The 13335-nt window shown below is 39.2% G+C and overlaps 1 protein-coding gene across 7 annotated transcripts in view; it reads right to left on the bottom strand.

The window, feature by feature from the left end:
* The window catches only part of AP3M2 (adaptor related protein complex 3 subunit mu 2), a 116278-nt gene that overhangs the window by 59268 nt on the left and 43675 nt on the right, over nt 1–13335 (bottom strand). For 3 of the 7 annotated variants that reach the window (XM_077152599.1, XM_077152592.1, XM_077152595.1), the window contains one exon: nt 2299–2395. The exons of the other annotated variants lie outside the window; for them this stretch is intronic. The gene's annotated coding sequence lies outside the window, so the exon portion shown is untranslated. The remainder of the gene's footprint in view (nt 1–2298; nt 2396–13335) is intronic. 7 annotated transcript variants of the gene reach the window in all.

The raw sequence follows: 13335 nt of genomic DNA, 5'->3' as shown, positions 1-13335 counted from the left end.
GAAGCACCCAGCTAAGCTACACCAGGATTCCTGACAAAAACTGAGACAATATATTCCTGTTGTTTTAAATCACTAAGTATGGGATAATCTGTTATACAGCACCAGATAACCAATACAAAAAGAGAACAGAAAAATCATCCAAAATTGTACACTCAAACATAACCTACTATTATCATTATGGTTATATTTTTATACTTTTATGCATGATGATACCATACTGTATACATGATTTTGTGTTCTTATATTTTTATTAAACATTATACATATACAGAGCCATTTCCAGTATCATTAATATTTATTTGTATGTCAAATAACTGAATAAAATTCTATAGTTAACTAAATGGTCCTCATAATCCCTAACTCTGATAGCCTTGATTTCCCAACCTCTTTCCATTCATCCTTCACCTTTGTATAGGTAGTTTCATTAAGGGTCAGTGTGGAGTTTTAGAATGGTCTCAATGATTCCCTAAAGAGTAAAATAGAAATCTCCCATCCCGGCACTCAGAATCCTCTCATGTGGCCTTAACCAACATTCCCATGCTTCTTACCTGTCATTCCCTTACCTACACCTTGTGATCCTATTAAGGCAGTTACAGAGAAAGGTATGTGCTTTGGCATCAAAAAGACCTCGGTTCAAACAGTAAACTGGGTTCAAACCCTAACTCCTTAACCTTTTGAGCATGATCAAGTTAACTAAACTCTTTGAACTTCCATTTCCTCAACTGTAAAATGGGAATCACAACGCTCACCTTACAGATTTGTGTAGAAGGTTTAGAGAAAGTGTTTGTAAGCTGCCTGGTTTAATGCCTGGTACCATTTTTTCTAAATGTTTAATAAATCACAGCTATTATTTTCACTGAAACTCCCGAAGTCAGAGCCGCCTCGTGTTTCAAATGCAGACAATAATACCCACTTCACAGAGGGGTCACAAAGATGAAATAAAACAAGGTAAATTTTAAAGAATAAAACATGTTCAGTGTAAAAAAAAAAAGTAAGAAATCACTGATAAGTGAAAAGAAGAAAATAAAAATCATGAACCGTGTCATCCAGAAATGATGTTAACATTTTAGTGTGTATCCTTTTGTAGTAGTCTAACGTTCACCATATATTCCCAGTTCACCTTCTTCTGAGCATATGATAGGATTGTAGGTCCCTGCCCCTTTGAAGTCAGGAGTGACCATGTGTAGGCTATTGATACAATTTATGATCCAGATGGGGCATTTTTGAGTAAAAAAAGGGTAGTATTCATAAGAGGTGTAAACCAAAGCTATCATGCATAAACAGGGATGTACAGATTACTGCAGTCATGTAACTAGTTTGGGCCAATTATTTGTGAGGGGTAATGATGGAAGGCTCTAAGACACAATTCTCTCTTTGTCACATTCCCTTCCTTCTGTCTTAGTGGGAACACTTCAGACTGTTGAGAATCTATCAGTTTGGGTCCCCATGTGAGAGGACATGGTCCCAGTAACTATAATTCACCAAGATTCAAGGGTTTTTTGTTGCAACAGCATTACTTGGTCCATACTGACTGGTACATATTCAAACTCTACACACACACAAAGCAATTTTAATGCTTCTCATACACATCACCAAAATGCCTTTCTAAAATGTTATGCCAATTTATATTTCTTCCACCAATGTATTAGAGTGGCTGTTTCGCCCTCATTTTAACCAAATGAGGTCAGAATTTCTTTTAATGTGAGAGCTGAAAGATTACACTTAGTTCTTACTTAAACTTCTAATTTGGGGCACCATGTACTGTGCAAATATTAACTGAAAATGGATAAAAAATGTAAATACAAGAGCCAAAACTATGTTCTAAAAAAGGAAACAGGTGCAAATTGGTAAGATCTTGGATTAGGCAATGATTTCTTAGATATGACACCAAAGCACCAGCAACCAAAGAAAAAAGCAAATAAATCAAACTTCATCAAAATCATTTTAATTTTGATGCCCAAATTAAAAACTGTTGGTCATCAAAAGACACTATCAAGAAAGTGAAGAAAACAATGTTCTAAAATTAGATTGTGGTGATTCATGCACAACTCTGAATATATTAAAAACCACTGAACTGTGCACTTTAAATGGATAAATTTTATGATACGTGAAATATATCTCAATAAAGCTGTAAAAACAAGAATGAAAATTAAAAAGAGCCTTTATTTTGCCCCTCCTCTTCCTCTTTCTGTGCATTGTTTCTATGCTGTTTCCAGTTTTTTTTTCATTGTTCTCATTCTTGGGCTGCTTTCTGTACCCATCAAATGTCTTTAATATGGAGCGCGCATGCCTTTTTACCTTTCCACTCAGTCTCTCCTACATCCACCCGCGAGAATTGGGTATTTGCTGTTTCCTCCTCTTTTATTACCTGCCAATGTCAGGCAGTCGAGAGAGGCTGAAAGAAAGTAAGGGCTGAAGTTGGGATACCAGTTGAGAAACTATCGCATTAATCAAGGTAAAGTAAACTTATACATCTATGGCCAATTAATTTTCAACTAAAGGACTAAGTCCATTCAAAGGGGAAAAAGTAATCTGTTCAGCAAAGTGTCATAAAAATCTGAATACCCATACACAAAAGAATGAATGTGGACTCTTACCATATAAAAAATAACTCAAAATGGCTCAACAACTTAAATATGAAAGCTAAAACCATAAAATGCTTAGGAGAAAAGACAGAGAACTTCTTCAGGACCTTGTTTTAGGCAATGGATTCTTAGACTTTATACCAAAAGCATGAAGAAGAAAAGAAAAAAATACATAAATGTGACTTTATCAAAATTAAAAACTTTTGTGCATCAAAGGATATCATCATGACAGTAAAAAAGACAACCTATAGATTGGGGGAAAATATTTGGAAGCCTTATATTTTTTAAGTGATTAATATCCAGATCATACACAGGACTCCTACAAAATTAACAATAAAAAAGACAACTGAATTTTTAAAATGGGCAAGGGAATTGAATAGACATTTATCCAAAGAAGATATGCAAATGGCCAAGAAGTACATCAAAAGATGCTCAAACATTGTTAGCCATCAGGGAAATGCAATCAAAACCACAATGAAATACCACTTCATACTCATTAGGATGGCTTTTATTTAAAAAACAAAAAGTAGCAATTGTTATGGAGAATGGAGAGAAATTGGAATCATTGTGCATTGCTGGTATGGACTGCAAAATGGTGCAGCCACTGTGGAAAACAGTTTGTCAGTTCATCAAAAAGTTAAACTTAGAATTGTCATATGATCTGGTAATTCCGCTTCTAGGTATTTACCCCCAAATACTGAAAACAGGAACATGAACAGATATTGGTACACCAATGTTCACGGCAATGTTATTCACAATAGTCAAAAAGTGGAAGCAGCCTAAGTGTTCATTAACAGATGAATGGATAAACAAAATATGGTATATACAGACAGTGGAATATTATCCAGCCATAAAAAGGAATGTAATTCTGATACATGCTATGAGACGGGTGAACCTTAAAGCCATCATGTTGAATGAAATAAATCAGACAAAAAGGACAAATACTGCATTATTTCACTTATACAAAATATCTAGAATAAACAAATTTATAGAGACAAAGTATAGATAACTGGATTGGAGAGGGGGTGGGAGTAATTGCTTAAGGTGATGTAAAAAATTTGTTAATGGATGGTGATGATGGTGGCACAAAATTATGACTGTAACTGACATCACTGAATGGTACACACATAAGTGGACAAGCGGGAAATTTTATGTCGTATATATGTTACCACAATAAAAATTAAAAAAAAAATCAAGATGAGGAATGATGAGAGCTTGGACAAGGTAGTGACAGCGAAGGTAGTGAAAGTAGTTGGATTCTCTTTATAATTGAAGGTGGAGCCAATAGGATTTACTGGCAGATTGATTGTGAGGTGGGAGAAAAAGGGGTGTCAAAAAGCACTTGAGGGCAGGCCACTGTGGCTCAGTAGACAGCGTTCTCATCTGCTGTTCTAGAGAGATCCGAGTTCATTTCCCAATGCCTGCCTATGCAAAAAAAAAAAAAAAAAAAAAAGCGCTTGAAAGTCGTTCATCTCAGTAGCTAGAAAGAATAAAATTGCTATTTATTAAGATGAAGAAGAACTCTAGAGGAGCAAGTTTGGGACAACATAAGTGCAGATGTTGAGTAGGTAGTTTGATATTAAAATCAGGGGTTTCAGGGAAGAAGCCAGGGTTGGAGGGAAAACACTGTGGGAGGTATAAGCACACAGATGGTGTCGAAAGGCCCAAGACTGAATGAAGTCACCTAAGGAATGAGGGCAGATAGAAAAGACAAGAGGTCTCAGGCCACTCCAACAACTAGAAGTCAGGAAGATGAGGAGTAACCAGCAAAGAAGACCGAGGCGTGACTAGAGAGGAAAAGCTGACGTGTCTGGTGTATCAAAGAAAATAAACTATATGTAATATTGTTGGCAGATCAATTAAGATGAGAATTGAGAAATTTCTATTAGATTTAACAATATGGAAGTTATGAAAGACCAGAGAAGTTTCAATTGAGTAATGGGGTTCAAGAAAGAAAGGGAATGAGCTGTGACTCAGCACCAAGGGATTGAGAAAACCTTCTCGACAAAGGGGGAAGAGAGAAATGAGACCAAATAAAGTGTCAATGGCTGAGAGATTCCAAACAGAGTCGAGAGGTTATCCTGGAGGTTATTCTTAAGCATTAAGTAGATATCACCTTTTTAATTAAGGCATAACAGAGAGGCTGGAGGGAAGTGCCTGAAAATGTAGAGCTGTGTTCCAATAGTCATGTTTCTTAAAGATGATCATATAATGATATAGCTTTCACAATGTGACTGTGTGATTGTGAAAACCTTGTGTCTGATGCTCCTTTTATCTACCTTATGGACAGATGAGTAAAATATATGGATTAAAAATAAATAAATAATAGGGGGAACAAATGTTAAAATACATTTAGTAGATTGAAATGCCAGTGATCTATGAAAGGGAGGGGTAAGGGGTAGATATGTAGGAGTTTTTTTTCTGTTTTCTTTTTATTTTCTTTTTCTTAATTGATGCAAATGTTCTAAGAAATTATCATGATGATGAATATACAACTGTGATGAAAAAAAGAATGTTCATATTGTATGTTGATTGGTTTTATTAATAAAAATTAAAAAATTAAAAAAAGATTAAAAAGATAAAGAAAGTGAGATGAGAAATTAGAGCAACTTGTTCAAACAGTTTTGTCACAAGGAGAGGAAGAGAAATGAGGTAATGAATAGAGGAGATAATGGGATCAAAAGAGGGTAATGGCTTGTTTTTAAATGGGAGAAGTAGCAGTAGGTTTATATGCTGGTTGAATGACCCAGTAGAAAGGAAAAACTGATGACACAAAAGAGGGAACAATTGCTGGATCAGGTCAATTGACAGGTGAGTTTGGACAGTGCCTAGTGCTCAACTGGAGAGCAGGGCCTTAGTAAAACAAATACATCCGTAATAAGAAGATAAAAGGTGCAGTGCACAGATGGAAATAGGTATGTAGATGTGATGTTATGGAAAGTCTTCTCTAATTATTATTCTCCAGCAGAGAATAATAGTTAGAGATCAACACCATGTGTTAACACTAATAAACAGAGATGTTTATTAATGTTATTACAGATCAACACTATGAATAAAAGGTGGAGGAAGCAGGAGTAGGCAGAGGAAGATTGTGAACTGGAATGCAGGTCCAACATAACTTTGGCCAACCCAGTGGGAAGCTCTGAAGCCAATTTTAACTACCAAAGTTGTCCTACATTGATATGGTCTCATACCAACTTCCCTAACCCACTCTGATGACTGGGTGTGGTGGGGTTCTCTAGTTCTCCCAGGAAAAGATGGGCATATAGGTGGACCCATGCTTGATGTGAGTCCCTAAGTGTGTTCTGAGGACTGTTCCTCTTCCAATCGACTAGGTATTGTAACTAGCCTGAGGTGCCTGTGAGTCCAGGACAGCATATAATGTGTATACTGGTTCAAGATCTCTGATCATTTGGACAGGTAGAGGGATGTATGGTGTGGAGGATGGGATTTTGGCATGCTAGGTGAGAGAAGGGCCAAAGGAATATGGAGAAGATGAACCAAGTTGTGTTGACCAATACAAATACTGAGAACAGGCTCAAAAATTCATGCTATGGCCAAGACTAGATTACTCCCAATTCTCCATTGAAATGGCTTCTTCTGGTATGCATTTGATTGACTGGCACTGGCTGTAACCATGAACTTCTCCTGGGTCAGCCATTAGGTTATGTGGCTGACTGGGAAATAACTCCTCTGTGCTGTAACTACTCTGTTTGGCCTTCCAGAGCTACTCTTCACTCTTCTCTATACTGCTTTCTGCCCTGGGATGCTGACCTTGTAATTCAGTCTGCTTCTTTCTGCTTTTTATTGGATTCAGTCATTTGGGAGCACCATCAGGAAATTAGAGGGAAGGAGGAGAATGAAGCCCAGAGTATTTGCTCCCGATTGCCTTATGATATCATCTTGGGATGGTTCTGTCCTTTGACAAAAGGTCAGTGAGTTCTCTCCAGGGAGCTTAATCTGTATGACTCTCTCTCAGGCTACAGGCAAACTTGTACTCCTCTCATCCGTTTAGGCTACATGCTCGAGGTTTCTGTCCTGTTTCTTGTGTGGTCTTCCTATACCCTGTCCATATTTTGGTAATTAGTCCTTTCTGAATAAACCCTTGTCAAATTCTTGTATATACTATTGAGTCCCAGACTGACCCACCTTCTAAGTCCTGGACTGCTGCTGGAGCAGATGGGAGTGGGGGATGAAGAGAACTGGCTATAGAAACTATAGTTACAGAGGAAAAGTGTATATTGATCAGGGTCCTTTCATGTGCAGTGATCAAACTCATCAAAATAACTTAATTGGAAAAGTCATTGAAGATGCAAGCATGTGGCTCTACCAAGGGCTTGTATAACTAAGCCCACGGGGGCACACTCTCTTCATGCATAACTGATCTAAGGACTTAAATGCATCTTTAAGACTCCATCTCTTGCTTCATCTACTGCTTCTGCTTTCCTCAGGGTTGATTTCATAAATTAGTAAGCCTGTTCCTTGTGAGGCTAAGATGGTCTTTTGTTACTTGGCCTAGTTCGGATTACATGCTCAGTCCTAAACCAAGCATTTTGACCAGGGGATGATGTAATAGGAGTCTCCAGATCTGATTCATCTGCCCAATTCTGTGATGGGAGATGGTAGAGAGTCAACTGACCCTACTTGAAACATATGAGTACCCAACAAGAAATAAAAGCTCTATAACTAGCAGGAAGGGAAGGAAAATGGTATGGGCAGAAGAAAACAAAGCTATCACAGTTCAGAGTAAATTCTGGGTAGAGGTCTTATTGATACCTTTGAAAAATTTTGCTGTGAGAAATTCATGAGCCCACTTACTCTGGAGATAGGTGGTATAGCTTCACACGTACTCTCGTATCTCCTGAGATGGGAAGTGACTTGAAGTCTCCAAGTCTCTTTGGATAGCTTACATGCAATGCCAAAGACAGTGAGGAGTTCTGAGAGACATAGCTAGGGAGAGCTAAATGCAGGCATCTTCAGCCAAGCAAGGCAGAGCACCAGTTCAGGAGCTGCAAATGCCGGAGGCGGATGTGGGTAGGTGGTCAGCTACTACCAGCATATACCCAGCTGCCCTCCTTGAGGTCTAAGCAGTTTCATCATTTAGGGGCACCAGCAGACCTTCTTTGAACCAGTGTGCCTTGATTTTAGATTTCCTTCAAGGATTTGCCTTGGACCTGCCACACTTGTTTTACTTTTGTCATACCAATTCAAATAACAAACCCTACCCAGTTAAGAAATCTTAAACTCAACCCTCCTAATCCTTAGGAAGAGGGGGTTCAACAAAGTTCTGATAATATTTTGTATAAGGAAATACCCAGAAGAGATCATTCCAGAGATGCAAATTTCCCATGTGAGGCAAGGTAATAAATATGTATTGTTCAGCATATATTTTGGGGTTGGGAAAGGGGTTCCCAAGAGTCATTCTAGGAGTTGTGGCAGACAGAGGTGGGAGTAGTGATTTACATCTCTGAAATAAATAGTGAGGTGATGTCTTAGCCATCCTTGAATTAAGTCCATACAGCACTCAATGGAGTTCCAAAAATGCATCCACATCTACAAGTGCTGATCTTCTGTAGATGCATTACATCAGGAGCTAATGAACAATTAACTAATGAACCAACTTCCAGTCTTCTTAAATTCTCCCTGTGGGTTAGTTCTCTCTCTGTTTCCCCCATGGCAATTAGAATTTAAGTCAAAAAGTCCTATATGCTCATTTTGGGGAAGCGGCTCCAATGGAGAGGGTAAGGAACATTGTGGTCCACTAGACAGGCAGGCTTAAGGTCTGAGGGAGGATGCAGAAAAATGCCACATGTTCAGAATGGTGGCGGCAGCTGCTGAAAAAGGAAAAAGAACACAGACTACTGGGGCCTGTGATTAAAAGATAAAGAGAAAGAGATTCCAGGTTGGGCTTAAGAAGAGACCCTAGAATGGAAAAGAGAAAATTAATAGGAGAGAAAACTCATTACACCTGCCTAATTGACTTAATAGCACTGCATAAATAGATGAATAAAATTTTTTGGTCTTCAACATAATTCACTAAAATAGAAAATTTTCATTTACTCTGATCACAGTTAAACTGTGCTCTAATAAAAAAGTATCTGATTATAAAATTAGAGAAATAGAGGCCCTAGGGCTGGACAGTGTAAAGGTACTTTTGTCATCCCCTAACAGGCCTGGGATAGTGATGTGTGTATATTTCAAGCTTTGCAGGTAAAGGGGAGGCTGGAGTAGCTGCTCCATAACCATCTCAATGGACTGGTTGTGGACCTGGATATAGATAACTGTTCCCTAAATGTGGATTGGGAAGGCAATGCTCCATTCATCACCTAAACAGTCTCACCAATGTGTAAGTCTTCACCAGGTGGCCATTATGGCAGCTGGGATCCCTTAAGCAGGTCTGGGAGATTGGAGAGCACCAAGAGTAAAGGGAAGGACCTGAAAGAACTTTGCAATAACATACACAGAGTTACCAGGATGTTGTTTGTTAGTAAGTGCTGGCAAGTGAGCTGAATAACCAGGCAAAGTCATGCTCAACTGTAGTGTTTTTCCTCAAGAAGCACTGGGTACGGTTCATGCCCTTGACTCTGACAAGAAGGGATCTGTGCCCTAGGCATTAAGGAGGGGATGACAGGGCAAACAGAATGAGTAAACTACAGTTATCCTGAGGAGGTACTTACATCATCTCTATTCACCAGGTATTTAAAAAAAGACTGTAAAAAGAGATGTGCTGAAGTGGGTTGGAAAACAAGGGCAGAGGATGGGAAGCAAAATTTGGCCAAGGGACTGGACTTCTCCTCCCTATGACCTGAGGACTTCTGGTTAAGAAGAGACCAGAAAGGAATTGGTGAGGTCCCAGGTAGGTTCCCTAAACGGGCTGAAGAGATCACTGCCAAATCCAGCTAGAAGGAAGACCTTGAGAGGAGAGAAGACTTTTGACTGCATGGAATGAAAAGAGAATTCCTAGCAGCTTCCAAAAGTTAATTTCATAGAGTAGAATCCTGGAAATTTCTCGAATTGAATAAGAAATGTAAGCAACTCAGGGTTTCACATAATCATTTAGAAAAAGAAATACAATCTATGATTTTTTTTTTCCAAACTGAGCTTCTATGTGTCCAAGTGCAGTTTACCCACCTAATTTCAGGTGTATGTATCATAAAGTACTTCCCATTTATTATATATATGTGTGGTTACTTGGTCCCATAGTCTGTGAAACTAATTACATATGGGATTTCACGACAGATGGCATGGATTATGGTGCTACATAAGTGCTGAAATAAATACATGTGGGGAGAAGTTCAGGTTCTTCAAAAGGGACTTGCAAATGATGGCCCAACAGATTGGAGGTGGCAATGAGTTGATTGATCGATATTTGGCCACAATCTCCATATAGCACTCAATGGAGTTCCAAAATGCATCCACATCTACAAGTGCTGGTCTGCTTTAGATGAAAAGGAACTACACCTCTTTGAACCTGTTGCACAGTTTGTGTTGCTTTTGCAGAGGCTCCTGAAACTTGCTGTAGCTCACTTAGACACATCTGATATTATGCCGACAAAGCATTAGGCCTTTATAGTCCATCCATATTTCCACCTTGAGCTACAGCCAATTGCTAAGCAATATGACTTGAGTTTCATTTGAAGGAATTCACCTTACATGAATAGTGTTACTTGGATGAGAACCCTCATGGGATCAGTTTCATGGGATCCCAAACCATTGCACTGAGTGCCCAAGAAGGTATAGTGGGACATGATTACGATGAGGAAATGGCTTGTCAGATTCTTAAATGGTTTAATTTTCTGTCCACAGAGATTTATCTGCCAGTAAAATAGGGAGAGTTCCAGCAAACTCCTCTGTGATCTTGCTCACAAATGGGTGCAGCTCAGCTAGACAAGGTTGCCTGTGGCACCAAATAGCCCTGTCGGGTGGGGTCAAGGGTATCTGGTCTACTGAAGCAGCAGAGGAACGGGAATGGAGGGTCACAGGAAGCCAGAGAGGATGTTATGCTGGAGTCATTCCTGCCTTTCCCTGGTCTCCTCTCCCCCATCATTTGACCCAGGTAGGCTAACTCCATATTGTTTCTTGTATCTATTCTTTCCTCTCTATTCCCACCAACAAAGCAATGCATTTTGCATTTCTCCTCTGCTCTGTTGCAAACATCACCTTAACTGATGTCTCTTCATCCATTCTTATCACACTCTAATTAATCCTCCATTCTCTCCTCAGTGTTGATCCATTCACTTCACTACCTACAGTCCCTCAACAAAACCCCATCAGGTATTTACAGTGAAGCCTACATTCTTTTAAACCAAAAATGTTTTAACCAAGTTTTTCTGATTATATGCTTATTATAAAAATTGGACAATTATAGACAAGCAAAAAGGAAAACTGAAACTCACCTGTAGTTGTATCTTTCAGAGAAAACAAACTGCTACTATTTTAAAATATAATCTGAACGTTCTTTAGGAACAATTTAGGTCATTTCAACATGAATACCTAAATTACAATGGCTTTTAGATCCTAACTCTGCAACTGAAGAGTGTCCATCTCAATCCTTCCCTCAAAGTCTCCCCCAGTTGAGTCACCGATGTGACTCACATGCACTCTCAGCTCTCACTGTAGCCTCCTCATGGAAATTCCACTGTATTCCAGTCCCGAAGGAAGGTGCCTCAGTGTTAGGTATCCACCATAGGAACACTATTTCCTGGTCCTTCCATCAGGTACAGCTGGCCTCACTGCCCCTGTGTGCTGGCACAGTGTGGAGAGAACATTCTTTCCCCATCTAGGTTACTTGGGCAATGGGTCCCGAACAGGGATTACGTATATTCAGAGTCTCAAAATCTGACAAGAAGGGGCAGACAATGCACCATCCCTCATTTCCTCATTCTCTAAGATCCTCCCAGGCACTCAGGTAGTACTCAAAATTCAGACAAAACAAAACAAAATAAAACAAAAAACTCAAACGACAAAAACTTCTTCCTCTCAGGGAAAAAACAAACCATAAAATCTCTCTAGTATGACAGCCATAATAGCAAATACTTACATTGCGCTTTCTACATGCCAATCCTACTCTAAACACTTTTCACATATTAGTTCATTTAATCTATAGCAATCCCATGAAATTGGTACAACTATATCTTTATTTTACAGATGAGAAAATTGAGGCATAGAGAGGTTAAAGAAACTTTATCCAATGGCACACAGGTAGTAAGTAGCAGAGCTGGGATTTGCACCCAGGCACACTGGCTGGTGTCCATGTTATACCTACTAGTTCTAAAAACAGCAATTCCATTTGACCTTTACGGGGACACTATGATACAAGCATGCATCTATTTATTTCTCAATGCAGATATATATATCCATAAATCCAAACTTCTTAGCAATGCACTCCAAGCAGAGATGACATCAATTTCTTGTACATTCTTTTTTTCCTACCCTCCACCACCCACCCTAAAGGGTAGCCACTCTGAACAATGGAATGCCTCTAAAGTTCTTATGCTTTCATAGGCCTCTCCCCTTATGCACATAGCTTATCTCTGTGGAATACTCTTTGCTCTCTCTATCTACTGGGTGGATCCCGGTTCAACTTCCCAGTCTCAGCCTAGGTGCTTTGTGCTCTCAGGTCTTTCCTGACTTCTCCAGGCAGTTAGATGCTTCTTCTTCTCCAATGGAAAGAAAAGGACCTCTTATATCCTGGCTAAAGAGTAGTAGTTAGAGATACCCCTGACTGTTTCTGATGATTAATTCAACTTACTTTAAAAAAGTGCTTAATAATTTTTACCGAATATCCACCATATGCCCATAACTAGGCCCAAGGATTATGGGAGTAAATGGCACAACTCTTAAAGAATTTACAGCTTCTTAGGAGACAAGATATTTATACATGTAAATAGTATTAGCATTCGCTGGCTGATGAAGACAACAAGTGATAAAATACTATGTCCCAGAGTTTATCTTCTTGATGATGGATACTGGTAGAATATTCTGGCATATCTTTTTTTTTTTGAGAACAATTTTAAAATACTTCCACTCAAACAGATTAGCATTCCCATCTTGCCTGGTTCATTTGGCAAGAACAAAAAGTTTACATGCTGTGGTAGATACGGTAAATTGGTTCTCTCAATACTTATTCCAACCTCCTTCTAGGGTGCCTTCTTGTACTACAAAAACTAGAAAGCTAAAAATGACATTTCCCAGTGTCCCTTGTAGCTGGGGGTCTGGATATGATTTAGGGTCCACCAATCAGATGCATTCAGGCAAGACCTGAATTTGAAATTGAGTTAAGTCAGAAGAGAGGCATAGACATTCATTGTGCTGGTATGGTTCACAGCAGGTACAGTGGTAGCTTTGGAGCTGAATTGTTCCGGTGATGCTTGCTGTTCTAAAGAGCACAGCTACAGCAGCATGCATCTGAAAATAGCAATTATAGCAGAAACTTCCTCAATTCCTGAGGAGGCTGAGATGATTATATCCCAGCAAAGGTTCTCAACCAGGGGCTATTTTGCACCGCCACCCCCTCCAGGGAACATTTAGCAAAGTCTGGTGACATTTTTGATTGCCCCAACTGAGTAGGTATTACTGCTATCTAGTGAGCGGAGGCCAAGGATGCTGCTAAACATCCTACAATGCATAAGACAACCCCCCACAACTAAGAATTATCCTGTTCAAAATGCCAACAGTGGCTGTGTAGAGCCTGAATGTTGTGCAATGGCTGCCTGATTCCTAATGCTCCTGATCATGACCAATTAGCTGC

Source organism: Tamandua tetradactyla, chromosome 3 (genome assembly GCF_023851605.1).
Source record: "Tamandua tetradactyla isolate mTamTet1 chromosome 3, mTamTet1.pri, whole genome shotgun sequence".
Classification (NCBI taxonomy): Eukaryota; Metazoa; Chordata; class Mammalia; order Pilosa; family Myrmecophagidae; genus Tamandua; species Tamandua tetradactyla.
The sequence above is the reverse complement of the archived record's forward strand: the minus strand, read 5'-3'. Positions and strand labels throughout refer to the sequence as shown.